This window comes from Onychomys torridus, chromosome 1, assembly GCF_903995425.1.
Source record: "Onychomys torridus chromosome 1, mOncTor1.1, whole genome shotgun sequence".
Lineage (NCBI taxonomy): Eukaryota > Metazoa > Chordata > Mammalia > Rodentia > Cricetidae > Onychomys > Onychomys torridus.
This window is the reverse complement of record NC_050443.1, coordinates 3,632,463-3,641,256: the sequence shown is the minus strand read 5'-3', so window position 1 is coordinate 3,641,256 and position 8,794 is coordinate 3,632,463. Positions and strand designations below refer to the sequence as shown.

The window sequence follows — 8,794 nt, the reverse complement described above, 5'->3', positions numbered from 1 at the left end:
ACACACACACACACACACACACACCTATATATAATCACTATGTAGCCAACAGATGAGTCGATACCACACAGTGAATATTACCTTCAGATTTGGACATTGGTATAGAGATGTACTCTTCCTTGTCTGCCCATGGTTGCTGTTGCTGAGACAATCCTACAGCAAGGTATAGTATATTTGAGGTTAGATAGATTTATTGTATTATTCTTGTATATTCTGTGAAGTGTTCCACAGTTATCCTAAACAGAAGATGAATATTTTGTGGCTCACCCTCTCTTCCTAAACAAATATCCACCATTAATTGAAACTAAAATACTAAAAATTATAAGCTGTACCCATATCAGGCAACAGAGTACACCATCAGGAGAACGGCAAAAAACAAGTGAGTCTCTTAGGAAACTAGGAGTTATGTTTTGAATTTCAATGATGAAAAGTAAAATCTCACATGGTTAACCCCAGAAATGAAGCTTCTGCTACTTTATGTATATATGTCCATCCTGCAAAATTTCTGTACAGAGAGACAAAGAATGTTTATCTGTATATGCGAGTAGTAATCTATCATTGCATAATACTTTCCCTATCCAACATGCTAGCATTTAAAATAAACACATATGCAAAAAAGACACAAAAAGGGATCAGAGCATATTAATACTGTTTGGGTGCCTTATTTGGGTCCAGGCTCTAGGAGAAGCACACATCTCCATTTTCTACTGTAAAGTTCATGTCTACAACTTAAAAATTATATGTCAATACATAAGGGTTATTAGCCTCATCTATATGAGATAACATTTCTATAAACTGTTCAAACAACAAATATAAATATGTTTAGACATTTGACTGGTAAGGGAAAATGAATAAGAATATGAATATAGAGGCTGGAGAGAGGACTTAGAGGTTAAGAGCATGGACTGCTCTTTCAGAGGTCTGAATTTCAACTCCCAGCAACCACTTGGTGGCTCACAATTATCTATAATGAGATCTGGTACTCTCTTTCTGCATGCAGGCATACATGCAGGTGAAACACTATGTGCAAAATAAATAAAGAAATTATTTAGGCCAGCTCTCATTGGACTAAGAGGTGAGTGACTCTTCTCACACCCAGAAGTTCTGCTCATAGGACCCAGGCTCTGGGACACAGCCAGTACCCAGCAACTCCCACCCAACACTGCTTCAGTTGCTGGTCAGCAAGGAAAACTCCTCCAAGAAGGCCCCCCGACAAAAAAAAAAAAAAAAACGCATTGGACCCTGCAATCTACAAGTTCCACTCCCTGCCCTGATACCCATGGGCCTCTGTGACCCCAGTAACTTCCTGAGGCATGGAAACCAAACTGCCAGCTCTCATGGGACCAAGAGTAACTTCCTGAGACAGGGAATCTTAGCAGTCCTCATTAGACCAAGAGTGGCTTTCTGTGCTTTTTGCAATCTTGGATACAACAATTCATGCTCTTCCAGTCCCTCCTCTTTGTCCACAGTTAGACACCTGGAGCTCCACCTGGGGCCTGGCTGAGGATCTCGGCATCCACTTCCATCAGTTATTGGGTGAGAGTTCCATGACGACTGTTAGGGTGTTTAGTCTTCTGATCACCAGACTAGGTCAGATCAGCCTTGGGCTTACAGAGGGACACAAGCTCAGCCTGGAAGGAAGGTACAGGACCTGCCTGTACTGGATCCACCAAGTTTAAATGAATCCCCAGTGGTGTCTTGGTCCTGGAGGACATGGGAATGAGGGGAAGGGCTGAGGGGAAAGTGAGGGAGCGTTGCGGGAAGGGGGAGGACAGGGGAACCCATGGCTGATGTATAAAATTAAAACACATTATTATTATTATTATTATTATTATTATTATTATTATTATTAATAAAAAGAGAGAAAAAAGTGGTTTCTAAGACACAGAATCTGCCACCTGTCATTAGACCAAGAAAGGCTTCCTGAGACACAGAATCTGTTAACTCTGACTGGGCCTAGAGCCCCTATACAACCAAGAGGGGGGTCTGTGAGCACAGGATTAACTGGCTTGGGTTTGGTCAAGAGCAGCTCTCTGAGATACAGAATCTAACAGTTCCAATTATACCAAGAGCCAAGATTGCACCCAGAGGGGCCACCTGAAAAACAGACACAGAAAGCACAGATTGGACCAATAGCAGCTCAATAAGACACAGGTATTATTATGATGACCCCAGGAATGAAAGGTAAAGAACAGGAGTTGTGAGAAAACTACATCCCACCAGTATTGCTGCCCATCCCTCTGATTTATCCAACCTAAGGAAGTCAGATACACCCTCAAAAACACAGGCAATAGATACCCCCACAGCAGAAAATCTAAAGAAGAGAAACACACACACATGACCACCAAAAGATAACAGGAATTAACAATCATTGGTCATTAATATCTCTTAATATCAATGTAATTAATTCACCTTTAATAAGATGAATCTAACAGAATGGATACAAAACCAAGACCCATCCTTCTGCTGCATACAAGAAACACACCTCAACTCCAAAGATACACACTGCATCAAAATAAAAGGCTGGGAAAAGTCTTTCCAATCAAATGGTCTTAAGTAGCAACCTGGTGTAGCTATCTTAATATCCAACAAAACAGAATTTAAACTAAACTCAATCAAAAGAGATCAAAAAGTACCTTACATACTCATCACAGGAAAGATCAACCAAGATGAAGTTACACTTTTGAACATTTTTGACCCAAACACAAGGGCACCCACATAAGTAAAGGGAACATTACTAAAGCTTAAATCACACATAAAACCCCACACATTAATAGTGGGAGTCTTCTACACTCCATTCTCACTACTGGATAGATCTGCCAGATCAAAACTTAACAGAGAAATAAGGGGCTTAACTGATATTCTGACACAATGGACTTAATCAATATCTACAGAACATAACACCCTAACCAAAAAGAATATACCTTCTTTTCAACACCCCATGGAACCTTCTCTAAAATCAACCACATACTCAGTCAGAAAGTAAATCTCAACAGATACAAAAAAATAACCTCCTTCATTCTATCAGACCATCATGGTTTAAAGTTATATTTCAACAACAAAAATTACAGAAAGGGTACAATCTCATGGAAACTGAAAAATGCCCAATTGAATCACCAATGGGTCAAGGAAGAAAGAAAGAAAGAAAGAAAGAAAGAAAGAAAGAAAGAAAGAAAGAAAGAAAGAAAGAAAGAAAGAAAGAAAGAAAGAAAGAAATTAAACACTTCATAGAGATCAATGAAAATTAATGTACTTCATACCCAAATTTAAGGGACACTATGAAAGCAGTGCTAAGAGGAAAAGTCATAGCATTAAAGGCCCACATAAATGAGTTGGGGAAATCTCACACTGGTGACTTAACAGCACACCTGAAAGCTCTAGAACAAGAAGAAGCAAAGTCACCCAGGAGGAATAGATGCCAGGAAATAATCATATTGAGACCTGAATCAATAGAATAGAAACAAAGAGAACACTACAAAGAATCAATGAATCAAAGAGCTGGTTCTAAGAGAAAATAAAAAAGAATAAAAAAGATAGACAAGCGCATACTCAGACAAGCCCATACCCAGTCTAACTAAAGGCTGAGAGAGAGCATCCAAATTAACAAAATCAGAAATGAAAAGGGAGACATAACAATTGACACTGAGGATATCCAGAGAATCATTGGGTCATCCTTCAAAACCTGTACTCCACAAAATTGTAAAATCTAAAAGAAATGGATAATTTTCTGAATTGGTACCACATACCTAAGTTAAATCAAGACCAGGTAAACTATTTAAATAGACAAATAACCCCTAAGGAAATAGAAACAGTTATTAAAAGTCTCCCAAACAAAAAAAGCCCAGGAACAGATGGTTTTAATGCAGAATACTACCAGATTTTCTAAAGAAGAGTTAATATCAATACTCTTTAAATTGTTCAACACAATAGAAACAGAAGGAACTTTACCAAACTCCTTCAATATAGCTTCAGTTACTCTGAATCCTAAACGTAAAAAAAAAAAAGATACAACAAAGAAAGAGAATTACAGACCAATCTCCCTCATGAACACTGATGTAAAAATGTTCAATAAAATATTGGCAAACAGACTCCAAGAACATATCAAAACAATTATCCACCATGATCAAATAGGCTTCATCCCAAAGATTCAAGGTTGGTTCAACATACAAAAGTCTGTCAATGTAATACACCACATAATCAAACTAAATAAAAAGAACCACATGATCATTTCATTAGATACACAAAAAAAGGCCTTTGACACAATGCAACATCCCCTCACATTAAAGGTCTTGGAAAGATCATGAATATAGTGAACATAAATAAGGCAATATAGCAAGCCAACAGCCAACATCAAATTAAATGGAGAGAAACACAAAGCAATTCCACTAAAAACAGGAATAAGACAAGGCTGTCCACTCTCCCCAAACTTATTCAATATAGTACTTGAAGTTCGGGCCAGAGCAATAAGACAACATAAGGAGATCAAGGCGATACAAATTAGAAAGGAAGAAGTCAAACTTTTACTACTTGCAGATGGTATGATAGCATACATAAGTGACCCCTGAAATTCTACCAGGAAACACCTACAACTGATAAACACCTTCAGTAATGTAGCAGGATATAAGATTAACTCAAAAAAATCAGTAGCCCTCTTATACTCAAATGACAAACAGGCTGAGAAAGATATCAGAGATATACCTCCCATTACAATAGACACAAATAATATAAAATACCTTGTAGTAACTCTAATTAAGCAAATGAGGGACCTGTATGAGAAGAACTTTAAGGCTCTGAAGATAGAAATTGAATATATTAGAAAATGGATAGCTCTCCCATGCTCATGGATAGGTAGGATTAACCTAATAAAAATGACAATCTTACTAAAAGCAATCTACAGATTCAATCCAATTCCCATCAAAATCCCAAAACAATCTGTACAGACTGGGAAAGAATAATTCTCAACTTCATAAGGAAAAACAAAATACCCAGGATATCTGAAAGAACCTGTACAATAAAACAACATCTGGAGGCATCTTGATCCCGGACTTCAAGCTCTACTATAGAGCTACAGTAATTAAAAAAAAAAAAGCCTGGTACTGACATAAAAACTGACATGTGAACCAAAGGAATCTAAAGGAAAACCCTGACACTAATCTGAACATGCATGAACATCTCCTTTTAGACAAAAAAAAAAAAGTCAAAAGAGTACAATTGAAAAAGAAAGCATCTTCAACAAATGGTGCTGGCATAACTGGATGTCAACATGTAGAAGTTTGCAAATAGATCCATATCTGTCACCGTGCACAAAACTTAAATCCAAGTGGATCAAAGATCTCAACATAAATCCAGTTATTCTGAACCTGATGGAAGAGAAACTAGGAAGTAGTCTTGAATGCATTAGCACTGGAAATTACTTCCTAGATATAACACTAGTTGCACAGACACTGAGAGCAACAATTAATAAATGGGAACTATTGAAACTAAGAAGCTTTTGTAGGGCAAAAGACATGGTTATTAAGACAAAATGACAGCCTACAGAATGGGAAAAGATCGTCAAAACCCCATATCTGGCAGAGGGCTGATATCCAGAATATACAAAGACCTCAAGAAACTGGATATCAAAATACCTAACAATCCAATGGACTTTAGAAATAGGCTTTAATGCTCTGGTTTCTCTTCAGATCATATAAATCTTTCACTATTGACTAAAGAAATGGGCTTTAGAGCTAAACATAGATTTCTCAACAAAAGAAGCTCAATTTGGCTGAAATACATTTAAAGAACTGCTAGCCATCCTAGGTCATCAGGAAAACGCAAGTCAAAATGACTCTGACATACCATCTTACACCTCTCAAAATGGCTCTGATCAAAAACATTGAAGACAGCTTATGTTGGAGAGGATGTGGAGCAAGGGGACACTCCTCCACTGTTGGTGGGAATGCAAACCTCTACAGCCACTTTGGAAATCAGTATGCCCATTTCTGAAAAAAAATGGGAATCAATCTTCCTCAATACTCAGCTAAATCACCTTTGGGCATAAACCCAAGGAATGCACAATTATACCATTGGGACACATGCTCAACTATATTCATAGCAGCACTATTTATAATAGCCAAAACCTGGAAACAACCTACATGCCATTTAACTGAACAATGGATAAAGAAAATGTGGTACATAGACACAATGGAGTACTACTCACCAGAGGGGAATAATGACATTATTAAGTTTGCAGGTGAATGAATGGAACTAGAAAATATCATCCTGAATGAGGTAACCCAGACTCAGAATTACAAACATGGTATGTACTCACTCATATGTAGAATCAAGATGTAAAGCAAAGGATAACCAGACTGCAACCCACAGCTCCAAGGAGACTAGCTAGTAAGGAAGGCCCTAGGAAAGACACAGGGATCATCCAGAAATGGAGAAAAGGTTGAGATCTACATGAGCATACTGAGGATGAGGTGTGTGGGGGGTAATGGAGGGAAAGAGAAGGGAAATGAGAGCTTAGGAGAGCAGGAGGTTCCTCCTGGATCTGGAACAGAGTGGGAGAACAAGGAAAGAGATACCATGATAAATGAAGGCACCATGAAAATATGGAGAAGCAGTGTTCTAGGGATGTCCCCATGATCCACAAAGATGACTCCACCATAGACTACTGGCAATGGTGGAGAGGGTGACAGAGCTGACCCACTCCAGTGATCAGATGGCAGAAGACCCTAACTGAAATCATAGAAGCCACATCCATGACTGATGGAAGAAGATGCAGAGATCCACAGCAGGGTCCAAGGCAGAGCTCCAGCAGTCCAATAGATGAGAGAGAGGAGGGATTTTAGGAGCAAGAATATTGAGACCACAATTTAAAAAATTACAGAGACAACTAGCCAAACTAGTGAATAAGCATGAAGTATAGACCAATAGCTGAAGAGCACCTATAGTACTGGACTAGGCCCTCTAGATAAGCGAGACTGTATAGCTTGAACTGTTTTGGGGACCCAGGCAGTGGGAATGGGACCTGTCCCTAATGCATGACCTGGTTTTTTAGACCCTAGTACCTATGATGAGACACTTTGATTGGCCTTGTTGCAGAGAGGAGGGGATTGGGGCTGCCTCAGCTGTGTGTGCCAGGCTCTGCTTACTCCCCATGAGAGACCTTGCATTGGAGGAAGTGGAAATGGAAGGTGGTTTGGGGCGAGAGGGATATGAGATGTGAGGAGGGAGGTAAGGGGAATCTGTGGTTGACAAGTAGAAAGAATAGAAAAACTCTTAATTAAAAAGAAGAAACTTTTTAACAAAGAATAAATATGGATATATAGGATACAGTATGGATGGCATATGCTCTAGTACAATAAGGGATCACATGATTTCCTAAGGCTGTTGTAAATATTTATAGGATTACTGGAGTTCTTTTTCATTCTGTTGTCTCTCATTTATTTATTTATCTTCTTTCTATCTAAGGGTGCAGATACATATTTGTGAGACTGGGTCTCCTTATCACAAGTTGGCCTAGATCCCACTATTCAGCCTGACATGTTATTGATTACATTGCAGGTGTCTGGCTGAGTCTCCCCAGTGCTGGGATGAGTATAGTGAGTCAACATGTCTGGTTTACGAGGAAGGATTTTCAAACAACTTTTACTTAATAGAGTGTATACAGCTGCTAGAGAAGCTGTCTTCTGTGTTTGTCATGTTGACTGCGGTTTTCAGCAGTTGAAGAGCACAGGAAGGGAGAAACAGTGAGGAAGGCTGCAGTCAAAACTTCATTTACATGCCTCAACCACAGACGATAGTCCATTAAAAAAGTGTGAAAGATTATACAAAGAAAATTTAAGAGGTACAAGCCAACAAATGTGACCACCAGCATCAGGACAGTTTGGGCTGCTCTGGTCTCAGCATGGCCTCTGTGGTTCTGATTGGGAGTGGGCATGTGCTGTGTTCGCTGGTGATGTCTATGGAGGAGAAGCACCATGGAGACACTGGACCAGATCATGATGCTGATGAATGTGGCATCATGGGAAAAACGAAGGTAGCCATGCCTACACTGAATCCAGATGTGGAGCAGACCCACTTGCTGTTATTGTTGGTGCCATTGTCTGTGCTCTGTGGACCAGTGACTTTCATTGGAATGTAGGCATTATATAAGACACTCAACAACCAACAACTGTAACAAGAATAACTCAGGATATTGGGGGTTCTTCCTTGGAACATCAGCCTACCCCAGTGACCAAGAACAAGAGTGATAAACTGATGGATACTTAGGACACAGGTGGAGCACATGTTTGTGCTTCGAGCCACCATGCAAATGAAGAACACTATTTTGCATCTGAAGTTAGTTGCAGGTTTCCTTGGAACAAAAACCATGATGTTGTCTGGAAATGCAGTGAGGAATAGAAGGAACACAATGGCCACAGCCAAGTTGGCAACAATGACCTGTGTGGGCCTCAGTCGAGAGCTAGTAAAGATTGGAGAGAAATTGTGGACAAACAGAAGAATGTTGGCCAGAATCCCAGTCCCAACCTGGAAAAGTAGGAGTGTCTGGAGAGCCAATTCCTCAGTGGCTTTTTGAGCTTTATTCTGATAGGGCATGGAGAGGACTTCTGTGCAGACTGGAGTGGTGACCAGGAGGAACACTGCTGTCTTCAGTACACTTCTCAATCATCTGAGCATAATGAATGACTTCAGTCTTTACCTCTATGAAGGGAGACACTATTATTTCATAGTATAGGAGCTTGGCCTAGACAACACTGCATAGGCAACACACAGTATAATTTTGTAGTTCACGTACTTTCCATTG

The 8,794-nt window shown here is 39.5% G+C and overlaps 1 pseudogene; it reads right to left on the bottom strand.

Annotated features, from left to right (window-relative positions):
• Positions 1 to 7,660: 7,660 nt before the first annotated feature.
• LOC118593691 lies at positions 7,661 to 8,586 on the bottom strand (annotated as a pseudogene).
• Between the last annotated feature and the right edge of the window lie 208 nt (positions 8,587 to 8,794).